This window comes from Gracilinanus agilis, chromosome 2 (genome assembly GCF_016433145.1).
Source record: "Gracilinanus agilis isolate LMUSP501 chromosome 2, AgileGrace, whole genome shotgun sequence".
In the NCBI taxonomy this organism is placed as follows: domain Eukaryota; kingdom Metazoa; phylum Chordata; class Mammalia; order Didelphimorphia; family Didelphidae; genus Gracilinanus; species Gracilinanus agilis.
In genome coordinates, this window is record NC_058131.1 from 456,452,696 (window position 1) to 456,466,924 (window position 14,229).

Here is a 14,229-nt window from a genome sequence, read left to right on the forward strand (position 1 = left end):
GACCCTTTATTTCAGTCTGCCTCAATCTCCTCATGTATAAAACAAGGATAATATTCAACAGAATTATTGTGAGGATCTGAGATATGTCACATATAAAATGCTTTGAAAACCTTCAAGTGCTACTAAATGTTAGCTATTACTATGTGACAGGAGAAAAGAAGGCAAAAAAGAAACTTGCTTTGCCCACAAAGATTCTATTGGATGAAATTATGTGTGTGTTTGTATGTGTATATATATATATATATATATATGTATATGTATACAATATATATATATACACACACACACACAAAATAAATACAAAGCAATATTTTGAGGGAGGATGTAGTAAATATGTATATTTGCTGGCAAATGATACTTTGAGTGTCAGAAAAAATATGGTGCTTTCATCAAGCCACACACAATGACTGTGGGGGGACTTCTCAGAGGAGGATTACAGGACTGGATGATGACGAGATGGGAACCCCTAGTCAGGCTGAGGATTAAACACTACTTGGGGTGGGGGTCATCCCCTTGGATCCTCCAGGATCCAAGTGGCTCCTAGAAGTGCCTTTTAGCCCTGTGAAATTCTAAATCTAGTTTCATTCTATAAGAGTAGAAAGGAAGAAGAGAGAGGTAAAGCAAGCCATTAAATAACATGTCTAGATAGAGGTATTTGCCACTGGAGCCAATGATTTCCCTGCTTTGAGGAGATAGTGTAGTTATCTAGTTATCTTTAGCTATGGAAAGAATAGGAATCCAGGTATCTAGTTTGGTTCATTAATTAGTTATGTGACAGTGGGCAAATCACTTCCCCTTTCAGGGCCTCTGTTTTCTCATTTATAAAATGAAGGGATTAGACTAGGTCATCTTTTGAGGTACCTTTCTGGACTATAATTCTATAATAGGACTGCATGAAAAATTCCTCTAGCTATTAATTGCAGCTACTGCTTGAAAGCCTAAATGAAATCACTTGAAGGTCAGGACTACCTATCTTTTCTCTCTCTCTCTCTCTCTCTCTCTCTCTCTCTCTCTCTCTCTCTCACTCTCTCTCTCTCTCTCTCCTGTTTTTCTCTGTCTCTGTCCCTTTCTCTCTCTTTCATTCTCTTTTTCTTTCTTTTCTCCCTTTCTATTCTTTTTCTTTTTTTCTCTTTCTATTCTTTCTCATTCTGTTCTTTTTTCTTTCCTATTCTTTCATTTTCTTTCCTTCTGTTCTTTCATTATTTATATAATACATGAGAGAAACATGCTAATATTAGTGAGTAGTGTTGTCTACACAAGCAAAGTCCTTGAAATATTATTTCTCCAGTTGTTAAACTCTTATCACTGCAGGAAAAAAAATTTCCATTTACTACAGCAGATTGAAGCTGCTTTCTTGATCCAGAGGAGATGGGGCATTGGATCCTCAGTTCCAGTGGTCTCAATTCCTAAGCTTTAGCTGTGTGGCTTCGTCAGAGTTTTTGCTGAATCAATCTGATTATACTGAATCAGAGATTCTAGAAGCTCTCAGAGGAGGCCAAAAGCATATCCTGTCTTAGAAGGCCAAGCAAACAGTTCTATTTGACTCCCTGTTCCCAATTTGTTTGGTTTGCTTTGTTTCTTTCACCTTCAAGAAGTTTAGCTCTGGTTGTTTTTAAACTCTCTCAGCTATGCATGGAAAGAGATGGGGGAGGGAAGACAGAGAAAGCAAAGGAAGGGATCCCTGACCACCTCTGGCTGTCTGTGCTTCTTTCCCTCTTCTCTCTTGCTTGGGTTTGGTCCATCCCAATTTACCCTCTCACTAGTGCCAACCTGTTGCCTGCTATCACCATCTCCCATATACCTTCCTTTCAAAGGCAGTATATGTCATCTTGTCCATGTTACTCTACTTTAATTTGTTACTTATCTCAGAGATAGGCACTGCCTTCTTTCCTTTTCTCCCTCTCCGCTCCTCTTCTCTCCCCTCTTCTCCCTTCTTTATTTGTTAGCAGAGAGGGTGAAAAACTCATATGGTTCTGAGCAGAGACCCCGAGGAGATGAAGATAAATGGATTTTGCAATAAATCCAGGAGCAGAGTTGTAACCTGACTTAAAAACAAACAAAAAGGCCAAGACTGCACTTAAGCCTAGCAAAAAACACATCTCTCAATGTAAACAGAAAAAAGGCCTAAGTGGGCACAAAAGACTCTGACACTCTCAAAGATCTGTAAAAGAGAATCCCCCTCAGGAGGGGATTTAGTGTGGTCAAGAAGCCACAGTCAGCTCCCCAACCTGGCTTCTAAAGGGAGAGGGAGGGTGTTGCCTCTGGCAGTAGAAACAGGAAAGGGGTTTCCATAACTTTTCTACTCATTTCCCCTTGATTTAAGGCTTTAAAAAGTAAAACAACTACTTTGGAGCAAGGCAGGAAAGTTGGATTCTTTATATAAAGATTTTTTTTGCTCCCCAGCACAGGACCCCAAGGACTAATATGTTGCTGTTCTAGGAGAGATGTGATGGCTGAATAATAAAAATAATACTTTTTTTTTAAAGGACATGAAATGAGTTCCCAAATCCTTAGTCATTCTCAGGATGTAGAATTCTGGGAAGCTTGAATTGATCCCTCCTCATGTTACATTTTCTTCATAGGAGCAATAGAGAAGGAAGGAGATTGCAACAATGTTGGCCCCAAGAATGCCCCTGAATATATTGGGTCTGAGTTAGTCCTTCTGACTTTTTCTTATCAAGAAGTTCATTTATACTTGAGTACATTTAAATACTAATTATGATCATTTGGGGGAAGAGTAGTCCAAACATATAATTTCATCCATGTAAGGAACTCTGGGTGAGAGATATCACCATATATATTCTGCAATTTCTGCTCTTTGAGACTAGCCTGGGTCACTGAGAGTTTAAGTGACTTGTCTAGGGTCATATAATCACTATGTGGCCTCAGAGGAGGGTCTTAAGCCTGATTCTTGCTATCCACGTGATATAAAGCCTTAAATTTATATAATATTTCACTTTTTTCCAGATAGACAGTAAAGCATAAGAGTGCTTGGACTTGGGAGTCATAGGATATTGGTTTGAATTTCACCTCTAATGCTTATTAGTCTTGTGATAACTTCTTATTGTTCAGTCATTTCAGTCCATTCCCAACGTTTCGTGACCCTGTTTGGGGGTTTTCTTGGCAGAAATACTAGAGTGGTTTGCCATTTCCTTCTCTGGCTTATTTGATAGATGAGGATACTGAGGCAAGCAAGGTTAAGTGACTTGTCTAGGGTCACATAGCTAGTAAATGTCTGAGGCCAGATTTGAACTTGGGAAGATGAGTCTCCCTGGCTCCAGGTCCAACACTCTAACCACCATGCCACCTAACTGCCTTGTGACAACTAGGAATGTTAAAAAATCATCAACTTTCCTTCTTCCCTTCTTCTTGAGATTGTTATAAAGATTTACAAAAACTGATTTCAAAATTTGGAGAACTTAGGACTCCAAAGTAACAACTATAGTGCTAGGAGAGGTCCAGTACTACCATCAGATGGTAAGGATGCTAAGGCCAGGATAGGTTCCTTTAGGATTTGTTGTCTAGGATCAGCTAGGTGGCTCAGTGGATAGAATGTGACATGAAGTCAGGGAGATTCACCTTCCTGAGTTCAAATCTGGCCTCAATTCACTTTGCCTTGTTTGCCTCAGTTTCTTCATCTTTCAAATGAGCTGGAAAAGAAAATGGCAAGCCACTCCAGTATCTTTGCCAAGAAAACTCCAAATGGAATCACAAAGAGTCAAATGACTAAACTACAATGACAAAGTATCGGAGACTCAAGTCAACAGTACTTTAAAGACTGTCTCTCAAGTACCTGTATCTCAATTGTTTTTTTTAACCATACTGCACTTCTCTAAGAGTGGCCTTTTCATCCATCTTTCAGTCAACTTTGGTTGACTTTGGTTTTCCGTCTCCACCAATGAAAGCTTTCTAAGTTCTGGGGAAGCTGGTGCTGGCATTGACTGCTTACAGATGTGGGTAACATCTTCCTAATGGGTTCCAAGGAAGGACTGGATGGCATGAATAGTGCTTTGAAGCATGACCCTCATCAACATATAGTGGAAAGGGAACTTTGAGGCAATCTATTACAATCTTCTAATTTTCCAGATGAGGAAATAAAGGGCTAAAGAGGATATAATCACTTGCCCAAGGTCAACCAGGTAATATGGCAGAGTCATTCAAACTCAGGGCCTCTGACTCCCTGTTCTACTACTTGATACAGCCATTGCAATTTAGTTTTATTTTTTCTTTTCATCAAGAATCATAGGATTTAAAAGTTGGATATATCTTTGGAAGCTTTTAGTAGAATTCCTTCATTTTAAAGATGAGGAAATTGAGGTTCCTAGAGATATGTCAAAACCAGGATTTGAATTCAGATCGCCTACTGTCTGAATTTCAGGACTCTTTCCACAATGCCATTCTGCTTGACCCAACATTAATTCATTTATATAGTTGGTCAGTAGATAGACTTATCTTTGAGTTACCTCTATGGGAAAGGCCTTGGAATCTGAAAGGACTTGCCGAGGTCAAACAGGTTAGCAGTTGCCCCAGAAAGACAGAATTGAACTGGTCTATAATTGTAGCCTCTAAAAGAGACAGATTTCCCAACCACCTCACTATTAAACTCTGCCTCTTGGTGCCTAAGATTACTCCAATACCATTCAGGGCTTGTTTGTTTGTTTTCTAAGAACTTTTGTCACAGAAAGTGGGTATACATTGGCTTATTCTATACCAGGGATCTAATTTGTGGTCTATGGACCTGTTTAGGATGTCTGTAGGAAGATTTTATTTTATTTTATGATTTTTTTAGAATTTGAAAAACTTTATTTAGTTAATTAATTTAGAATATTTTCCCATGGTTACATGATTCATTTTCTCTCTCTCCCCTCCTCCCTCCTTCCTTTGTAGACCTATGTCTTATTTTATATATTTTAAAATCATTGTTCTGAGAAAGAATCCATAGACTTTACCAGATGGTGAAAGAGGTCTACGATACAAAAAAGGATTAAAAACCTCTATTTTAAAACAGTGGCATAAAGGGTCTTGTTAAGAGAGATTTCTTTCCAACCAGGCTTGTGATCACAAAGTAATTAAAAGCAGTTTGAGAAATTCACCAGAAAGGTAGCTGTCCTCAAATCATCTATTGAATAGCCTAAGACTGTCTAACGTTATAGAAGAGAGTGGTTCTGTATGCAGGCCCCTATTCATTTTAAGGTTTGCTTTAAAAGAGACCCCATTAGTCATTCAGCCTTGTTTTACCTTCCTAAGGATATTCTGTTTCTACTTATCACTTTTTTATATCTCTATGATGTCCATATAGGACTTCTAGATTGAAGAGAACTTAGAGATCATCCTATGGATTCTCAGCCTGGGGTCTATTAATGTGGTTTTTAAAAAAATGTTTTCATTACTTTTTTCAGTATAATTGGTTCCTTTTGTATAGCTCTGCATTTTTATTTTATGTATGTAAAATATTCTGAGGAGAGGTCAACATGTTCAAAAGGTTAAGAACTCCTGATTTATTCCAACTTTGCATTAGGGATGAGAAAGTTCAAGGCCAGAGAAATGAAAAGATTTGCTTAAAGGAACATAGTTTTGCAGAGTCAGAATCCTAAGCTAGGAACTCTGACATCAACCTCAGTGTTCTCTCCATGGGTATGGTGCATAGAGGTGTCATTGTTCTTGGTGGTGGTCAGTCATTTCAAGTCAGAGCTGTCTCTTTGGGACCTTGGCAAAGATACTGGAGTGGTTTGCCATTTCCTTCTCCAGTTCATTTTACAGATGAGGAAACTGAAGCTAAATGACTTGTACAAGGCCAAACAGCTAACAAGTGTCTGAGGGTAGATTTGAACTCAGGAAGATAAGTCTTCCTGACTCCAGGCCTGACAGTATCCATTGTGCCATCTAGCTGCCACAGAGACAGAAAATACATATAGAGTCAAGAAGACCTGATTTTCTACCTGTGTGATGCTGAACAAGTCACTTAATCTCCCTCAGCTTTAGTTTCTGTATCTGTAAGGAGGGCTGGGGGTGGGGTAGTAATATTATAAGTCTAAACCCTCAACAAATGTTATCAGTTATTATTTTAAATCCTTACTTTCCATCTTGGAATCAATACTAAGTATTGCTTCCAAGGCCAAAGAGTTGTTATGGCTAGGCAAGGGGTTCAAGTGACTTGCCCAGGGTCACATAGCTAGGAAGTGTCTGAGGCCAGATTTGAACCTATAATCTCCTGTTTCCAGGCCTGGATCTCTATCTGCTGAGCCACTTAGTTGATCCTATTATTAATTATTGTTACTATACTATTATACTACTTTTTCTCCTCATTTATTATGTAATATTATGTAACTATATTTATATATTATTTTTTATTTAATTGTAAACCACATGAAGATTGGGGCATTGACTTCCCTAATTCTTTATTTTCCCCCAGTGCCTAGCAGAGTGTTCCACACATTGTAGGTATTTAACAAATGCTTATTGAATTTGTTTAATTGGATTCCCTCAATCCTCATAGCAGAGGGGACCAAATGTCAGGGAAAAGTTAGCTTGGGATAAAAAGATGTGTTGTGAATAATCCACTTAGGAAAGAGACTCTTGGTAGAGACTCTGTCTCTCTGTCTCTATCTGTCTGTTTCTCTGTGTCTCTCTCTTCTCTGTCTCTCTGTGTCTCTCTGTGTCTCTGTGTCTCTGTGTCTCTCTGTCTCTCTCTCTCTCTGTCTCTCTCTCTTGTTAATTCTCAGAAAAAAATGTATGTTTTGTAATCTATAATGTAAAGTTTAAATTCTTTGAGAGTAATTTCAGGATAAGGATTGTACCATCCCCCTAGAATCCAGATGATGAACCTGTTTGGTGGAGGCACCAAAAGATGCCTGAAGAGCCTTCACTGGATCATGAAGACCAAAATTTGAACTTTGGGGCGCAGTTGATCTGAACTATGGGGGTTGAACGAATTGAATGCATTTATTTTGAATGGACACTCTTATGCCAGTGGGGGACTGCCCCAAAATTGGCTTTTTGTCAACGTGGCTAGCTTTTGTCCTCTTTTCTTTTGGTTTAAGATCCACTGAAAAAGACCAGTCTTTTTCAACGGATCTCAGGGGGGTTATGTCATTTAAAATCACTTGGGATACTTGGAACTACATTTCCCGTGATCCCCAATGGGTTTCCTGTTTTGGATTATGTATTGAAGGTGAGGGACTGTTTTAAAATAGGGGGAAGTGACTTTGAACTTCCTCTTTAGCTACCTGAGCGCGCGGAGAGAGAAAAGGTAAATGGCTGAGGGTGAGGTTGGAATAGGTTTCTTATAGGTGCGTGGTCAGTTTATCTCTATCAGCATGGCTTTTATTAAATACTATTCTTCCTTTTGATCTCGGCCATCCTCATTTTTAATAATAACACTCTCAGCAGTAAAGCTTTTCACAAACTAATCCCTCTATGAGCACAGGCCACTTCTAACCCCATTTTAAAGAGAAGCAAACAAAGAAAGGGCAGAGATTCCACAGAATAACAGAGAAAGGGACCTCAGTGGCCATCTAGCCCAGACTTGCCTCTGGTTCACTTCCTTATAATCTGTGAATCTGGGGTGAGGAGGTTCTGCAAATGAAGGGGTTGGAATAAGTCTGGCTAAGGCCAAATATCTGCATCCTTGACAGAAGCAAAGAGAGAGGCCCACAGCAGAAAGAAGGCTACCATTCTTTGGCTCATTCCCAGTTGCATACTCTTGGTTGTCAAGGTTTTTGTTTCTACCTTCTCACTATTTTTTTCCCCTCTGTTCTCCCTTCGAGTCCCACTCTTAGTATATTACTATGGGTTCTCATTTCTTCTCGTTTAGACTATTATTATAAAAGTCTCCTAAGGGGGCATTTCTGCCTCTAATTCATATATCACATAGTTGTTCAGTCCTTTTTCAATCATGCCCTACTCTTTGTGACCCCACCTCCAGCTCATTTTATAGATGAGGACACTATGGCAAATAGGATCAAGTGACTTGCCCAGAGTCACACTGCTAGTAAGTATCTGAGGCCAGATTTGAACTCAGGAAGTTAAGTTTTCCTGCTTCCAGATGCAGTGCTCTGACCACTATACCACCTAGCTGCCCTCTATATCACATAGAGCCCCAAGTAATTGAAAAATTATAATGGCTACCATTTATATAATACTTTAAAATTGCAGAGCATCTGACAAATACAATCTCATTTGATCCTAAATACTTCATTTTACAGATGAGGAAACTAAAGTTGAGAGGGGTTAAGTAATCTGCCTCAGATCACATAGCTAGTACATGTCTGACCCAAGATTCAAGCCCAAGTCTTCCTCATACCAGTCAAGACTATAAATAAATATCTTTTTTTTTCCTTTTTTTATTTAGCATATTTTTCCATGGTTACATGATTCATGATCCTCCCACCCCCTGCTCTTTCCTTCCCCCTCCTGAAGTCAACAAGCAGTTCCACTGGGTTATACATGTACGAGATATTTATCTTGACTTACATCCCTTTGTATTGTTCTGATCACTTTATTCTTTTAAATTAAAAAACTTCCATTGTCTCTCTATTTTCTACCAAATAAAATATAAACTGATCTTGTCATACAAGACCCTCAGTAAAATCAGGCTCTGATCTACCTATACAGACTTATCTCATACTATATCCCATTAAGTTATCATGAGAATAATTAAGGGAGTCTTTCCCCTGCCCCCAAATTTCCCCCCATAATCTGCTCTAGGCATGAAACATGTGTGGAGCCAATCTGAGGTCCCCTGACTACTTCTAGGTATACATGTGAAGGACGTTGGGATAACATAGTAATTTCTTAATCCCTGGGGTTGGCCACATCAAAATGGGTAGGCTACTGAGCTGGGAAGAGTAGCCCTCCTTGGAGACCTTAAAAAGAGATAGTAGTCCCTCAGAATTAAGCCTGGTCCACTAAAGAGTCCAGAGTGGGAACCTTTTAGGAAGACAGGGTGAGTGTTCCAGCATCCTAGGGCCAGTGTAATTTTTTAAAAACAATGTATTTTCTTGCATACCTTTTGATCCAGTAATACCACTACTAGGTCTGTATCCTAGAGATTTTTTTAAAAATGGGAAAGGACCTGTTTGCACAAAAATATTTATAGCTGCACTTTTTGTGGTGGCAAAGAATTGGAAATTGAAGGGAAAATGAAGGATCATTTGGGGAATGGCTGAACAAATTGTGGTATATGATGATGCTGAAATACCATTGTGCTAGAAGGAATGATGAACAGGATGATTTCAGAAGAACAGGAAAGATCTCCATGAACTGGTGCAGAATGAAATAAGCAGAACCAGGAAAACATTATACACAGTAACTGAAATATTGTGGAACCATCAAATATGAAAGACTGCTACTAATAGTAATAAAATGATACAGGACAGTCCTGAGGGATTTATGACAAAGAATGCTATCCACCTCCAGAGAAAGAACCGTTGAAGTACAAATGCAGATGAAAACATATGACTTGTTTATTTGGGTATATGATTTGGAGTTTTGGTTTTATAAGATTATTCACTTACAAAAATGAATAATATGGAAATATGTTTTGTGTGATAATACATGTATAATCCAGAAAAATAAAAACAATGTATTCTCATTTACCAGAATGAACAATGTAGAAATATGTTTTGGATGATAATATATGTATAACCCAGATTGAATTGCTTGTCAGTTCCAGGAGGGAGGAGGGAAGAGAGGAAGGGAGGCCATTTGGATCATATAACTTCAGAAAACTTATGTGAAATTTTGTTATTATATGTAATTGATAAAAATTAATCAATAAAAACTCAATGTATTCTGTGTTCCAGTAATCAATAATCAATCAAGAAACATTTGCTAAGTACCTACCATCTGTCAGACACTGTGTTAAACATGGTAAACACTGGAGATGCAAAAAGAGGCAAAAGAGTATCCTTATCTTCAAAGAGCTTAAAATCTAATGGGAGAGACAACATGCAAACAAAAATATACAAAATAAGCTATAAACTGAATAAATAGGAAATAATTAACAGAGACAGCACTAGAATTAGGAAGGGATAGAGAAAGTTTCCTACAGAAAGCAGAATTTCATTTGGGACTTAAAAGGAAAACTCTTCCACTTTCTGCCTTTTCCATTCTTGTCTCATCTTCTTCTGTTTCTGTGTCTTTATAATGATATCCTTCTCAAATGGTATGAACTAGGCCTCTCTGGTTGGGTCTCCTCCTGTTGAAATCCCTCCTTTCTTTATAGCCAACTCAGGTACTATTTCCTTCATGAAGTCATTACTTCCTTCTCCTATCCTTTTCCCTGTTAGCTGAACTAGTGATTTTTTTTAACCTCTTCAAATTTCACATGACACTTTTCCTAGATCTTTCCTTTGTACTATCACACTCTTGTATTTTTATACTTATTTGTATTCGTGTCATCCTCCCCTCCACCCCCCCCCCCCCCGCCTTAAATCCTAACTCTTTGAGGCCAGGTTCTATGTTATATTTGCCACTGAACCTCAAAACACTTGGCATAGTACCTTGCACAGAATAGAAACTTATAGAATGCTTATTAAAATGAGTGAATGAGTGACCTTGCTGTCTGGAACAAGGAAAGGAGATCAATTGACAGAAGAACTTCACAGGAGACCCTGTGGGAGTAATGCCCATTGATTGCTTTCCTTGGCAGATAAAAACTGGGTTCAGCATGTTTGTCTGAGAAGTGGCAAACTGGAGTCAGGGTCAAATGCTGGCCTCATTTGGCTGTACAGCCACTGGCAGGAGATCTCAAAAAAGTGGACTTGGCTCAAGCAGCCTCCACTGGTCATACAAACCCCCCAAATCTCTAAAACATTTTTAGCCCATTTGCACTTATCAAATATCACTTCAGAAATCCCAGCAGTTTGGGTAGGATTCTTTCCAGAATGAGGTGAATTTCAAAAACAAACCCAAACCCATCCCTTTTATACACAGAATTTCCGGAGACTTCTGCCTTGATGCTAAATCCCTTACTAAATCCTTCTCCCCAACCCTACTCCCATCCCAACATATATGTGAATTCAGCAGCACTCAGTTCATACAACCACACACCGCTTCAAGCACACCTATACACACACAAAGCCCCAAACAACTTTTCTATGCAGAATCTTTAGCCAAAAAAGGCCTTCATTCCTCTGGCCCTCTGGTTTCCCCTGGCAAACATTTGGAAGTTATATGACACTCTGCAGCAAGTGAATGCAAAGTTCAGGGCTGGGGCGCCTCCATGAACCAAATTGTGGTTTGTCTGAAGCTCTCTACTATTTGGGTTAGAGGTGAATGACTCTCTCCCGAGGCTTTGGCAAGCAGTCTGAACCCTGAGTCTAAAGCAAAGTTCAATGAACAGTCACCTCACCATCCTTGGGTGTTGTTTGTCTAAGTGCAGATTCAGCCTGACAGTATGATGATAGATATCTCAGTGGTTATCAGACAAAGCAGTATTGACTGGGGAGAGGCGGATCCCAGCTAGATGCAGTTTAGGATTGGTTCCTTCCTGTCTTCTTAGAGTCATCATCAGCCATCCCAAAAGAGAAGCCATCATTAATTCTCCAAACACCTTCACAAGTAAATTTCAGGTTATTTGACATTTAAACGTAATTACAATATAAGAACAATTTGTAGTTAACATTCTCTTTAATGACCTCAAAACCTTTTATGAGCAAGCTATTTAAAGTATACTTAATTTCATAGGAATTCTCCTAGGGTGAGTTTCTTAGGATTGTTTGGTGACTCATGAAAAGGGAACTGGAATTTGGATCCAAATCTCCTGGCTTTCATAATAAAAAAGGTTTCTTTTTTTTGAACTTGCAATCTAAAAATGAAACTGGATTATTCGCTGATAAAAATGAATGTTATGAGTAAAGATTAAAAAAAAGAAAATGATAAATGTTGGAGGGATAAGGAAAAACAGGCACATTGGTGTAAGTAGGTACAATAATTTTGGAAATCAGTTTGGAATTATATATAAAAAGTTATTAAAGTTCCGGGTTAAGATGGCGGCAGAGTAAGAAGCAGCTCTTAACCTCTCCTGACTGAAACACACAAAACTCCTCAAGGGGACATAAAAACAAGTCCAGACAAACGGAGGAACCCCATAACAGGGTGCAGCGTGGAAGGTACGTGGAATCAGGGCATTTCCATGCTATAAAGGGGTGAAACAGCTCTCACTAAATTGCGGGCTGAGTAACCACCCTACCCCCACCCCCTCGACACACACCACCTATAGCGCCGAAGCCAGCTAAAAAGAAATAAAGCAAGTTTGGGGCACCCATTGAGTCATTGGCAGCTCTGGGGCCTGTTCCTGAGAGCAGCAAGATTTAGGACCCCAAAAAGTTAAAGAACGCACACAAACTCTGAGCGCGGGAGCAGGACGCAGAGAGAAGATGCAGGATACAGAGCACGGGCTCAGAGCGCAGGCTCTGGTGGAGGCGTGGGTGGAGGCAGACACAGCCACAAGCTAAATCTCTGAAACCCTGAGTGGGGAACCAGTGCAGATGGGTATACGACTGTGGAAGCGGCACCCTGAGACTTGTAAAAAACCTCCCACAGAGGATCAAGGAAGGGAGTCCACCAGGGGGCTTGACCTAGGAAAAAAACAGAACTCAGACCTCAGGAGCCAAAAGACCGCGGACAGACCCTGAGCGCGAGGATAAAGCTGAGAAGCTGCTGGGCTATCGATGGCTACCCAGTCTCAGGAAGTTCAGAAAAGAAAGATTAACAACAAGAAAAAGAAGTCTTTAACACTCGACAACTTTTACACAGAGAAAATCCAGACAACCGAGCAAACAGAGGAGGAGAACAAACAAACATCCGGACCCTCCTCAAATAAGGAAAACTCCTCACAAGCTATGGAAGAGTTCAAAACTGAGATTTTGAGGAAAATGGAAGAGATCTGGCAAGAAAATAACAGTTTAAAAGGTAGAATCTTGCAATTGGAAAGTGAGGCTCAGAAACCAAATGAATTGATAAGCAAATTGAACACCAGAAATGACCAGATTGAAAAGGAATACCAGAAGATTATAGCCGAAAACCAGAAGATTATAGCCGAAAACCAGAAGATTATAGCCAAAAACCAAAAGATCATAGCCAAAAACTGAAAGACTATAGCCGAAAACCAGTCCCTAAGGGCTAGAATTGAGCAATTACAAGCTAATGATCTCTCAAGACAAAAAGAACAAATAAAACAAAGTCAAAAGACTGAAAAAATAGAAGGAAACATGAAATATCTCAATGAGAGAGTGACATACCAAGAAAACTGGTCTAGAAGAGACAATTTGAGAATAATTGGTCTTCCAGAAAAACCAGAAATTAATAGAAACCTGGACTCCATACTAACAGAAATAATTCAGCAAAATTGCCCTGAAGTCCTACAACAAGAGGGCAATATAGACATTGAAAGGATCCATAGAACAACCGCGACATTCGATCCAGATAAGAAAACGCCCAGAAATATAATTGCCAAATTCAAGAGTTTCCAAGCAAAAGAAAAAATCTTACAAGAAGCCAGAAAGAGACAATTCAAATATCAAGGAGCACCAATCAGGATCACACAGGATCTGGCAGCCTCCACACTAAAAGACCGCAAGGCTTGGAATATGATATTCAGAAAGGCAAGAGAGCTGGGCCTGCAACCACGGATCAACTACCCATCAAAATTGACTATATACTTCCAGGAGAAAGTATAGGCATTCAACAAAATTGAAGATTTCCAAGAATTTGCACAGAAAAGACCAGAGCTAAATGGAAAGTTTGATATCCAACCACAAAAATCGAGAGAAACATGAAAAGGTAAATAAGATGCAGAGGGGAAAGAAAGAAAACGTATAATTTTTAAATTTCCCTTTTTAAGGGCCTCAGTGAGATCTAATTATCTGTATTACTAGGTGGAGAAATGCTATGTATAATTCTCTGTAGTGAACTATATTCACTATTATAGTATTCACTATTATAGTAATCAGAAGAATAATTCACAGGGTGAGGGTGGAACACTAAATAATCTAATATGACATGGGGTATGGGAAAGAGGGGGGTGAATAGCAGGGGACACCAAGAGAAACTTGAGTGAATAAGAAAAATAGGATATTCTATTACACACAAAGAGGACATGGGAAGAAGAGGGGACAAATACTATTATAAGAAGGAGAGGAAGAGAGCATTAAGAGGTAATAATCAAACCTTACTCTCAGTGTAATCAACCCGGAGAGGGAAGAGTAGCTATACTATCCATTGGGA